General features: G+C 30.3%; 2 long non-coding RNA genes across 2 annotated transcripts in view; both read right to left on the bottom strand.

The window, feature by feature from the left end:
• Positions 1–283: 283 nt before the first annotated feature.
• Positions 284–13015, bottom strand: part of LOC112497530 (uncharacterized) — a 44230-nt gene continuing 31498 nt past the window's right edge. Inside the window, exons 2-3 of the long non-coding RNA XR_008054823.1 lie at positions 987–1072; positions 284–741 (exon numbers count right to left, since the gene is read on the bottom strand). This is a non-coding gene — a long non-coding RNA (uncharacterized LOC112497530). The remainder of the gene's footprint in view (positions 742–986; positions 1073–13015) is intronic.
• Positions 8355–8903, bottom strand: LOC102627887 (uncharacterized). The gene is made up of 2 exons (XR_371657.3): positions 8772–8903; positions 8355–8677 (listed from the first exon to the last, which is right to left on the bottom strand). It is a non-coding gene; the product is annotated as an uncharacterized LOC102627887 (long non-coding RNA).

Here is a 13015-nt window from a genome sequence, read left to right as displayed (position 1 = left end):
ACATAATTTAAGATAAAATTTTGGGATAGAATTTTAAGAAACCACCTACCAGTCCAAAACATAGATCATATTTATTGCAACACCAAATTTTAAAACAATTATACAATATCTATAATAAAAAAAAAATTTACTAATTCACCTACAATTTCTTTCAGGTCCTCTAAAAACAAAATTATAACCAGAAGATGGTCCAGAGAGTGTTGCATTTTGCAACCAAAACAATTACTTGCATATGTACGTATTATTGTTACTTGCAGCTTCTTGAGTCACAAAATTAATATCATAATAAACAAGATTGCTGAAATAGGCTGCATGATTATATTGGCCATCTGGTTTATAACGACAACCCATTGAAGGGCTAATTCCGTCAAATGAACTCCCGTCATCAGCTCGCCATGCTACATGTATAGCTATATCTATGGAAAATACCCACTACAATTAATTTTTTCTCCACGTAAAGTCCCTGTTCTTCCATTCTATAAAAATAAAAATGTCCTCAGCCAATTACAAATTTCACCTAGAGATGCAAATATATACAACGAAAGAGAAGCATGTCTTTGACTTTAGAAGTATTAGGATATTGTTGAAGAATCCGGCCAGTACTATGGAGAAGAACAAATGTCCAAAATACAACCCAAATGTCAAAGAGCCCTCCCCACGGGCGGATATTGTCGGTATTTCGCAGCTCCAAAATACAACCCAAATATCTTCATGCCGCTCTTCTTCCTAAGCACGATTTACCTGCAGAATAAACCAAGTCTTTGAATGTCGAAGTTGCAAAGAAAAGTATTAATTGTTTAGCGTAGAGTTTCGGAGAAAACAATAGAGTATATAATATATCCAAAGATAAAGAAAAATAGCTCATTTCTATATAATTCATAGTCATATGTTACAGATCTAGAATGAAGATTTGTAGCCCCTACAGCCTTAAGTTAAAATGGTTGCTAACATAACAACTCGAAAGATATCAATTAATTTATACTTACAAAAAGTGTACTACGCTCTCTGACTAGGTCTTGCGCACTTGTATCATCTGTAGTGTCCATGTTACAACTGGATTATATTATTAAGTCTTGTAATGGACAAGACATAAATTTAATGTCAATTTAATCAATAACAGCAGAAAAAGTAAAAAACAATAGCAAATAATAATGAACATAGTAATGGTGATGATGAATGCGTGAAATCGACTACTTGTAAGGCACAAAATCTGCCACAGCCGAGTGAATTTTTCACTCAAAATTCATAAATGCCTACTTGTTTAATATAGGGAAAATAATAATCATAATAATAATAATAATTATTATTATTATAATAATAATAATAATAATAATAATAATAATTATAATTATAATTATAATAATAATTATTATTGTTGTTGTTGTTGTTGTTGTTGTTGTTGTGCTTGGTAACCAAATCCAAGAGAGAAATTAGAGAGTCGAAAGAGAGAAAGATGCGATTAGCAGACGAGAGAAGATGAGAGAGAAAATTTCATGTGGCCCATACAAACGGAAACCGAACTCAACCAATTAGATAATTTAGTTTGATTTTTAATTCCAAACTTAGCCGTGATTAAGTAATTAATTTGTTAGCTCTAGTTCTAACAATAAGTGAAGAAGAGGATCTTGTTGGATGCCCGAAATGCTATAACAGAGTAATGTTAGCTTTGTATGGGCCACATGAAAACTTTTAAGAGACTATATTTAATAAACCGTAAGCAAACTCAATTCTTATAAGTATTTGAAATATATATAATTAACATAATTTAGAAATAATGATCTATTCATAAATATTGAGTCAATCAATTTTTATGTTAATTAACAACCAATTTTTCTTAATCACTGATTAAGATAAAGACAATCAAATGTTTGACTGATTATTTTGTTTCATCAATATTATTTTGGTCTTATTATTCTCCCTCAAGATGGCAAGAAAATTTAAACTCCCAGCTTCTCTTTAAAATTGTAAATCCTTAATTTTTATTTATGGTTTCTTCTAAGTATCATGCAATAAATTAGCATTTATTTGATGCTTATTCAGGAAATCTTCAAATTATTTCTATGTAATTTTTTTTTATATTTTTTTAAACTGCGAAAAATGATAAATAAATTCTTTTGATCAAGGAACTCTTTTAAAGATAGTTTGATAGTAGTGCTGTTTTAAGTTTATATTCTTAGTCCAGTAATTATTATCTCCGGTATGAGATATTTTCCTTAAAAGAGTCTATTTTATATGATTTTACAAATAAAAAGCCAGTAATTTAAGTTTGTATTCTTTCAAGAAATAATAATTATAAAGGACGCCATAGTTCTCTTCCAAAAGAGAGCTGAAAAAAGAAAATTGTACCTATTGTACATTTGGCAATCAGCTATTTTTTGTTCTAAAATATTTTAATTTAGAGCAATATTCGTTCAGAAAACAATCATAAAGATTCGTTTAAAGGAAGAATTGTCTTCATACGTTGGATAACATAATTCCAAATTGAAAATCTTTTTTTATTTGGTGTAGCAGTGGGCAGTTGCAAAGCGAAAACAATTTAAGTAGTATTTGTCTTTTTTGTCTGAAATTTGAATGTGTCTAAATTTTTTTCAAGTTTAAATGGGTCTGAATACGAAAATTTGAATCACATGTTTGTTTTTCATTTTTTAATATCTGAATGTAAGTGGCATCTTATTTGTTTTTATAATAGAAAACATCTTAAACTTAGTTCTTTGACATTTACGTCCTTGTAAATCAAAATAAAAAAAGGGGATTCTATTTTATAGATTAGGAAATAAGTTATTTTATAGAGATATTTATGGAATATAATATTTACTAATCATTCAGACATTTTTCCATTTAGATAAAGTAAAAAAATCTTACTTTTTCTATTCAGATGTAAATATCTAAAAATCAAACATAAGTTACAAAAAACAAATAAGCAAATTTTTAAAAAGGTCTGAAATTAATAAAATTTTGAACTTTAGACAGTTAATAAACTACCTTCTTATCTTGAATTTGAATAATATTTTTCCTTCTTTTGTTCTCTATAATTCCATAGAAGAGTTAACTTTATATTCAATTATGGTTACATTAGTTTACTTTGCTTTTCTATAGGATGAATGCTTGCTTAATCCCTATATTTTCGGCTAAAGATCTACTTAGTCTTTTTATTTTAAGAAATTCCTCAAAACATCCCTGCTATTGAACATGTGACACTTATGCCTTATTTTGCTTTGCTTTTAAAATAATAGCATCCAACAATATTCTTGGGCACATTAATTAATCTACTACACAAAAAGCTTATTAACCAATTAACCTTAAAAATAAATTAAAAGTAAATGTATGTTATGAAATTATTATAATATATGTGGATGTTCATCAAAGCAACCTTCGATCTCCTCACAAGTAACTTTCCATCTTTTATAACTCTCATTATCTCCCTAATCTGAGGATTGTCATCTCTTATAATTATGAGGTATTACTTACTACTTTATGCTTGTATCACTATAAAAGCAAGCCTTTGCTTCTTATTTGTATATATTTGAGATTGAATAAAATTCCCCTCCAGACATTGTGTCTCTTATTTGCCTTCTTTATTTCTCTTGCTATATTGTTGCACTCCCAATTGATAAATGATATAACACATTATCAACACGAGTCTCTAGCCATTAAGAGGTAATATGATAATATCCCTCCTTTGATCTTACTCACAAGGCTATGAATTAAACTATCTTGATTTGTCTAAAATCATATACATATGTTGTTTATGTATTTTTATAATTTAAGAATAATGGATCTATGAAGTTGTTCCTTACTTCCTTTATTAATGATTACATATATTTTATGAGATTTGGATTCCAACATTTATTTAATGTTCCAATGATTGATTTTGTTATTGTTTGATTTTTCTTATTATAATATTCAATTGCTATTATATATTTTCTATTCTTGAAATTCAAAATATTCATCCTGAAGTATGAATATTATAATATATAATGAAAGAAAATTAAGAATGCATCTCTAAGGATCGCACTATACATAATGAAGATTTTCTTTCAAAATATGTTCCTGAAGGACTATTCCAAAATTATGATGTTATTCACTAACATCTTGTTCATGAAGGATTCACTATATAAGTGTATATTTCACATGTTCATGAAGGACTACACAAATATTATGAGTTTATGTATAAATAATGTAAGGCTACATACAAATTTCCTTTTCCATATGAAGCAAAATTGTTTCTTTGAAGGAAAAAATATGATATTGAGGACAAAACTATGACAAGCACATGGGATGAGGTATATTCATATCCCATTCAAGTTCCTGTTGGACCCATCATAAGAGCTCGTGCAAAAAAATTCAAAAAATTGCTTAATGGGTTGATTTAAGCAACTTGAGCTCAATCAAATTCGTGGAGGCCCGTCGAAGAAATCGCACATGATATTCAGACCACTAAATACGTGATTAAGGCTTTTTAAGTTTTCACATAATCATTTCTATGAAATCAGCAAGTTGGTTTGCACATTATGGCTAGAAAATATATTATTTACCTTATCAGATGCTTTCTCGTTTGGAAAATATACTACTTTCCTTTTAGGATACTTTCCCATTTCTTGAGTAGGCAAGTGGCAAAACGAATCAATTATTTCTCTTTTAATTGCCTTGTTTCCATTTTTAATTGATGCAAGGCATTTAAGCCAATAAGGATTCTGGTTTGATTTAGTTTCTTTCCTTATTTGCTTTAAATTAGGATTCTGATTTGATTTTGGTTTAGGATTTATTTCTTAAAATTCTTATAAACCAACCCTATCTAATGTACTTGTATCCAATAAGAAAGACATAAATTTTGATGCAATTGGTGAGAAAGCTAATTCTCTTTGGTTCTTAAATTAACCCTTTGAACTTATCGGATTTCTGTGGTGTTCAAACTCTTAACTTATCAATCAGATCATCCATAGCTGATTGTGGCGTCATCACATACCAAGGTTCGTACTTTCATTGAGATCAAATCGCGATTCCATTCAATTTTATATTTGGTTTCAATCTCTTCTAAAAAAAAAAAATTGCTTTCAATCTTAGAGACTAAATTGGTTAGGGTCATGTTAGTTCTTAATAGGGTTCATATCAGTTCCACAGCCAAATAGAAGAAGAGATCCAAAAAGAGCATATGTGGTTGCAGTTGACGGTGAGAATAGTAGAGCTTGGTACCTTGACAGTGGTGCTACAAATCATGTAACCAGTGCTATTGGAAGCATGAGCTTTAATTCAGAATATCAAGGTAATGATGAGCTAGTATTGGAAATGGTGATAAACTTTTGATTTCTCATATTGGATACTCTATATTGCTCACTTATGATCCGCACAAACAGATTAAACTAAATAGCTCGTTGTCTGTGCCTAGCGTTACTAAGAACCTTATTAATGTCTCAAAATTGTTCCGTGATAATGATATTGATGTTGTGCTTCAAAAATCTATTTGCTTTAGCCAAGTGAAAATCCTAGTGAAAGGAGTGACTAAAGATAGGCTATATGAGCTATTGTGCATGAGCAGCGCAAGATTGAATGTGCTGTTGAGTTACCTCTATCTTTAGAGTATGAGTCAATAAATTGCATTAGCAATCCTTTGTCTATAATATCTTTTTGTTCTAGTAGTAATGAGTTAAATGTTGCCAATGTTGTTGAGTCAAATAGTAGGGATTTCAAGACAACAAAAGAAATTGATCTCTTGCATCTTAGGCTGGGGCATCCAAACATGTTAGTCCATCTTAATATGCTTTCTTACTAAAGTAATGATAGACGTCCTAAATTTTTTTTCCAAATTCCATCCCAATGAAAATGACATGTTATTCATTGATTGGTTGATAATTTTTTATAATATCTAAGTGAATTAATTATATTATCCTCATCAACCAAATGATGTGGCATTTCTTAGGATAAAAAATTTGGGATATATACCACTAGTCAAGTAAATATTGTACAATTGCCTTTAGTTTATGTAAAAAATCCAAAGGATATGTCTTATTTAAAAGTTGAAATTATAAATTTACCTTTCTGGATTAATAAAATGCATCAAGTTCAAGTTCAAATTTATTTTAAAATCACATTAGAATCTTATCTATTTATAAATTCTGTCTCCAGTTGTATAATTTAAATGCCCAAAACCTAATTAAATCCATTAAAAGCAAGGTCTAAGATCTATTATATTTGAGCCAATTTAGCAAATGTCCAATTTAATATTAAAAATCCATCAAAATGAAAATTATTATTTAAAAAAGAGAACAAGATTTTTTATTTTTTTCTTGTTTAAAATGTCCGATTTCAATAATTTTGAATCATACATCATTAAATCTTACTCGAATTTAGGCCCACTAAGATTTAATTAAGGATAATTCTCTATTTCGAAAGTGAAATTTCCATCAATAACTTATTTGATATAATAAATATGCATGTCTGCCTATACATAGATTGGAGGTGAGTGCACTGTAGATAATGAATAAAAAAGATGCGCGTCTTCGGGCATAAATCACGTTCCTATTAGCTGTAGAGAAACTAACTGTAGATTAATTAGTAATTAATTTCATAGTGAAAAATGAATGGAAAAGGGAGAAACAATTCAAATAAAAAAGAACAGAAGAACAAGAATAATTAGCTAACCGGCCAGATAATTTTTTCTGTTTTATGAGAATAAGAACAATTTTCATGTTTTTAAACAAAAACGTCAAAATGATCTCTGAAAAACCTGATAAACATGTTTTTAACTTCCTTATTTTTTCCTTGAAAAACAGAAGACTATATTTCAGAGCATCATCAAATTGTTCATGATCCTCTTATGATTTAATTTTTCTGAAGATATGAAAAAGATTATGATATGTGTCATTTAAATTTTTCTGTGAGTAGGATTGAATTTATTTCAACTTGCCTTATTAAACAATAAAACTCATTGTTTTATTGGCTAATCAAAATTCTAAAACTAACAGACAATTAACCAAACGAACGTTGAATTTAAGAAACTAAGCTAATCACGCTAGTTAACGGGGATCAATTTTCTTCGTGAAGATATTCTAGTGGGGTATTTTCCAAACAAAACAGTACCAGACTTCAAAGATGGAACCATGCAAATAGCATGAGAGCAGATTCTAGGAGTGGAGATGACAAAATTACCCGGTCTCCAAGTCCAATGGGAAGTGGTCATATACCAAATGGCCTTTAAAATAGTTCAGCTTCCGTTAATCACAAAGTGAATACATTCGAAATCTCTATGACCACATCATTTTTATCTAGAGCTAGGATTTGTGGTTGAAATTGAAACTTAGTGCGAAAGTCTTGCAATGGATGCGTACAATTAATCAATTGCGTAAAAAAGTAGAATAACAGCTATAATTCAATTGTGCAAATTACCTAGGAGCGTATATTCAATAATTGAATATACTTTTTTGACTCGAAATATCATTTGCTGGCAATAATTCAATGCAAGATACGAAGGAAATAGCAAAAATAGGAGAAAATTTTATATGGCAAGTGTTATGTCTAAGTGGTAGACCTGTCGGTATCAGAGTGACACCTTGTTAGTGACATCTTGAGACCTATTGTTAATGACATCTTGAGATCCAGTATGGCGGAGCAGCAATGGACCATCCCTTCATTTAGAAAATATGGCCAGAAAATGCAAGAAATGTTTTAGTTTCTCTCGATCTTATGGCTACAAGCCTATAATAATTTGTAAATTATATGATTTGCTTTTAATTAGTACGTTTCCCCGTGCATGCATTTGTTTTTCTCTTTTTCTTGAAAGTCCAAGCATCGTTGATTTTTGGTGTATGATATACCAAGCACCTCACCGTTCTCACTAGATTATATTAGAAGGGAGCTGTTAGGCTTAAGACGAGACCGATTCTATGGATTGAGTCTGGTACTGATGTTGATGAGGTCGACTACCTGAGGCTTATCTCGTTTGAGAACCCATTTTCAACAATCTGAATTTTCTCCAGTCACTTGAATTCTTCTATTGATCATAAATAGAATAATGCAGCTTTTATTTTTCTTATTACTTTCCTTAAAAAAAGAAAAAGAAAACAATTTGTTGATTTTGATGATGTTTCTGTGGCTTATGAAGCTGCAAGTAACATTACAAGATATCGTAGAGGTGGAAGAAATGATAGTTCTGGGTTACAGAATGACACACTATAATATCCCCAGTGGAGGACCAGGAGGACGTTATGAATAAATGATTAAAATGTCACCATCATATGATTGAAAGTGATAGTGTTTTTTATACAACAAATTTTTGAGTTTGTTTCAAAAAAAGTAAAATATTTAGGAAGAGATATCGTAATTAAAACCGACGTGTATAAACTAATAGAACCAATATGTTGACACACACAATAACTTTTATTGATTTATTTCGTTTTTCAAGAAAATACTTAGCTCAAAAAGATATCTTGTACATCTCAAGAAATCTCATAAGTTGAACTAAACCAGACTAAGACATTGCCATGATTGATAGGTAATAGTATACCTATCATTTATTTAATTAAACAAAACAGAAAAAAAAAAAAGCAGTGCTGCACTTAACCCATGTAGTCGGGGTTTCTTCCATATTGAGGGACATTAAGAAAATCAAGATTGTGGTTCATGACATCATCATCAGCAATACTGTTCCAAACATTAAACCAACCCTCTGACCAGTTATTACCTGAAAAATTCATATAAAAAATTTAATTTATAACTGCATATACTAAAATAAGAAGTATAAACGATATATATTAAAATAAAGTTGGCCTATAAACCTGCGCAGGTGGTTTCCATGTTCTTCAAATCAGAAAGATCTCTGCTTACGGGAATCAAAGTTCGAAAGTAGTTAAGTTGCTTTTTCGAGTTCCTGCTTCCGGTTTGACAATTTGATGTAATATATATAGATGGGATCCATTCAAGTATGCCCGGTGTGGATTACGAATAACCGGGTACAGTTCAATTAGACGAATTACGTGGGTCCCAGCCGGTGGCAATAATTGATAACAGGGGAAAACTAACCGCAATTATCACGTGCAGTCTTTTCTTTCGCATCTCATTGCTACAGTAATTTTACAAAAGTTGCTTTTAATCTGTTTCGTCTTGGACATAGCCAATGAAAGATAGTCTTGGAAATGAAATTTTCTAATTCCCAATTTCATTTTTAAAAAACATTCCATCAAAATTTTATTTTCTAACATATGAAAGAAAAAAGTCTTAAACTCAGAAGTGATAAAATTTTGATTTGTTTAAATATTTGATTTTACATTATTGACATTGGTTCTTAATTTATTTATAATTATAATTTTTTCCTTTATTTTATGTAAGTGCGAGACATAGATGAAAATTTGTTTATTTCAACTTTATTGAGACCTTCTCGTCAAAAACAATAATAAGAAAATTTTATTTTAATCAATAAAAGAATTTGTCCAAATAATTCAAATGAGAAATGCATCTAATTAATTAAGACCAATTTCGAAACATATCTAATTAATTAAGACCAATTTCTAACTTCGTAGTAGATGTCAATAACATAGGCAACCGGGCAATAACATAGGCATGCATAATAAGTTTTAATTATTATTCAATAATAATTTCGTCCTAATCCAAAAAAAATAGTATTATAATTCTAGGCTGGCCCTGGGTGTCGGTGCTTTATAATCGGTAAAATAATAATGCATGCTTGGTGCTTGCATATACGGATGGACGGCGGAGTTTTTCTCGTACAGATGGTTAGGTAAGATTAACGGCTACGTTAAATTGCAAAATCGAAACGGGGATGCATGAATGGGTCCACAGCGTAAATGTCTGTTCATAATTTAACTTATCAAGATCCTCTTATAATTTAACTTTTCTGAAGCTTGGCAAGAGATCATGGCTCATATCATTTGAATTTTTGTATGACTAGGATTTGATTTATTTCGAGCTTGCCTTATTAAACAGCAAAATGCATCCTTTTATTGGCCAACAAAGATTCCAAGAGTCACACAAACAAACTTGGTAATTGATCTGCAAGATCAATTATTATTTTTATTGTCGTCAACATCATCATCATCATCATTATTCTCGGGACCAAATTGAACTGAAAATAAGAACAGAGGAAATATTATTTGTAATTAAGTTGCTTTTGCAAGTTCTGGCTTAATGATTATTCAACAACAATTTCCTCGTGGGCCACCTAAAAAGAATACTATATTGCCTAGGCCCTAGGTGTTGGTGTTTCGTAATCAATACGACTTTGCGACGTGGCTAATCAAATAATGATCATGGTTGGTACTTAAGTATAACGGATCGACGGCGGAGCTTTTATCGTACATAAATTACGTAAGATTAGCGGCTGCGGTTAAATTGTGTATTCGAAACGTGGGTGCACGAATGGGTCCACATAATAAATAATAGTACATAAGAAGACAAACAAAGTAGTAATGCCAATCACGTGTGAGGTAGAATGGGTCCACAAATTAAGACTAAACCGGAGCTTGAGCATATGCATATCCTAGTCGCAGTCTCGCAGATTGCAAAAATAAATATGGTGCATAATAGCAAGATAAAATGTGGCCAGAATGCGATTAGTGGCAGAGCCGCTAAGAGAATAGTGGGAGCAGTTGCCTTTGGAACGGCACTACAGCATAGCATTGATCATAACTGTATAATTATAAAAATAAATATTACATTTATAATTATTATAATGACCTGTCAGTTATTGTTAGAAACCACTGATAAAATTCAAATGATATGTTTTATTTAGAAGTTGAAATTATAAATTTGCCTCTTTGGATTAATTAAATGCATCAAATTCAAGTTCATATTTATTTTAAAATCACACACAAATCTTGTCCAATTTCATAATTTAAATGCCCAAAACGTAATTAATTTCATTAAAAACAAGATTTAAGATCTAATATATTTGATCTGATTTAGAGAAAGACTAATTTAATAATAAAAATCCATTGAAATGAAATTTTTTATTTAAAAAAGAGAACAAAAATTCCTGCTCTTCAATTTTTATGATTTGTCTGTCTTTCCTTAAAGTTCTGGTTCCTTAGAGTAAGTGATCAAAAAATGAGGGAAAAAATAGGATCATTCTCAATTTCATTGTTTAATTTAATATATAATTATATCTCTTTTTTCCTTATTTATTGCTCCCATTCTCCTTATCTCTCATCTCTTTTTATTTTATTTCTTCAAATTAAACATGCTATTAAGACATGTAAGGAGGAATGCTAAAAATATTAGAAAAATAGATAAAGAACACAGTAAACTTTTTTTTTTTTTATATTTTATGTCAGTCATTCTACCCAACTAATTTGATTTTCTGACTATGTTACTGATTGCAAAATGATTTAGATGTCCAATAGGAAGAAAATTTGACAACCAGAAACTAAGTTTGATACTTTGGTTCAACATCCATGGTTGTTTAATAACTTGTGTGTGTATGAACAAATAAGATGTGTTTAAGGCAGTTTTAAAGACTTATCCTCCATCTAGAATGGTAATTTTACTTTTTCGGTATTCAAGAAATTAAAAGAATTTTTTAGTAATTTTGTAATAAAATTATTTATTAATTTAGGATATAATGAGTGATCTAATGAGTTTAAATATACTCACCCGCAATTGTTTTACGCAATAATAAATTGATAGAATAAAAAATAAAAGAATCTTTGGGAGTCAAAAATTATAAGAGAGAGGGAGAGAGAAAGATTTGGGTGGACTTAAAATGGGGAGAGAGAGAATAAAAATTCATGATTATTTCATTTTAATAAATCTCAACTATTCATCTATTTTGATTGAACATATATAAAAGAGGGTTATATATGTTATATATTGGTGTTTTTATTTTTTAATGCAAACATAATATTAAATCATACAGTTTAATAAAATAAATTATTATTCGACCGTAAGAAAAAATTTGAAGACGCTGCCATCTAAGAATTATTATTACTATTAATATATATATAATTAATATTATTACTATTAATGTTATATAATAAATTAACATTCCTTGGCTCATTTGTATCTTAGTTTGATGCATATATGTCTTTCATGCGGAATGGTTTCAGGAATCTTTGGGAGCCAGGCTACTAGTACTTACATAGAGATGAGCCCTTTAATATGTGCAAATAAAATTAAGAAACCAATCCAATAACGACCTTTTAATTAACTGATTATTTATATAATCCAACATCTTCAGAAAAAATTCAAATAATCTCATTTTGACTTTGAGCAAGATTGTTAATGTTCATTATATTGTAACTGATTTTTATTTGCATTTGCACAACATGATGCATCTTATTTTTTGCGTTGCACAACATGTTGCAATCAGACATTTTATATGCTATTGTATAGGTTTCATTTTTCTAAACATGCCTGTGAGCTGCAAATTGAATAATTTGCAACCTGTGAATTATTGATGCAAAGTCTAGGGGCTGGAAATTCTGGTAAATCAGTTTTATTAATTGATGCACATATTAAAGATAGTCTTGGAAATGAAAATAATCGAATTAGCTAGGAATGATAAACACATGGATGAATATGAGCTAATAAATGAAATAATGCCTGATTGGTACTTACATATAGCGGATCGACGGCGGAATTTTTATCGTACATATAGTTAGGTATGATTAACGGCTACGGTTAAATTGCATATTCGAGACGTGGGTGCATGAATGGGTCCACAGAGAGAATAATTGCAGATAAGAAGACAAACAAGGAGCATCCACGCGTTGCAGGAGAGAGGAAAAGCTGTTGGTACTCAGCTCAGTCTGCAACTGCAACGTAGCCTTGTCCACAAAAGTAGTAATACCGATCACCTGAAGGTAAAATGGGTCCACAAATTTCGTAAGGTTAAAACGGAGCTTGAGGATATGTTTGACCCAGTCGCAGTCTCCAAGATCGAAAAAGTAAATGTGGTGCATAATAGTAAGATAAAATGTGGCTAGCATGGCTCCAAAACTTTGGCAGGATCATGGCTGAGCTTCAGGACAAAATGAGGCCAGAACTGCAGCCCGGTCTAAATGTCTAA

The sequence above is a fragment of the Citrus sinensis genome, chromosome 5 (assembly GCF_022201045.2).
Source record: "Citrus sinensis cultivar Valencia sweet orange chromosome 5, DVS_A1.0, whole genome shotgun sequence".
Lineage (NCBI taxonomy): Eukaryota > Viridiplantae > Streptophyta > Magnoliopsida > Sapindales > Rutaceae > Citrus > Citrus sinensis.
Note: the sequence above shows the minus strand (reverse complement) of the source record. Positions and strands in the feature narration are given on the sequence as shown.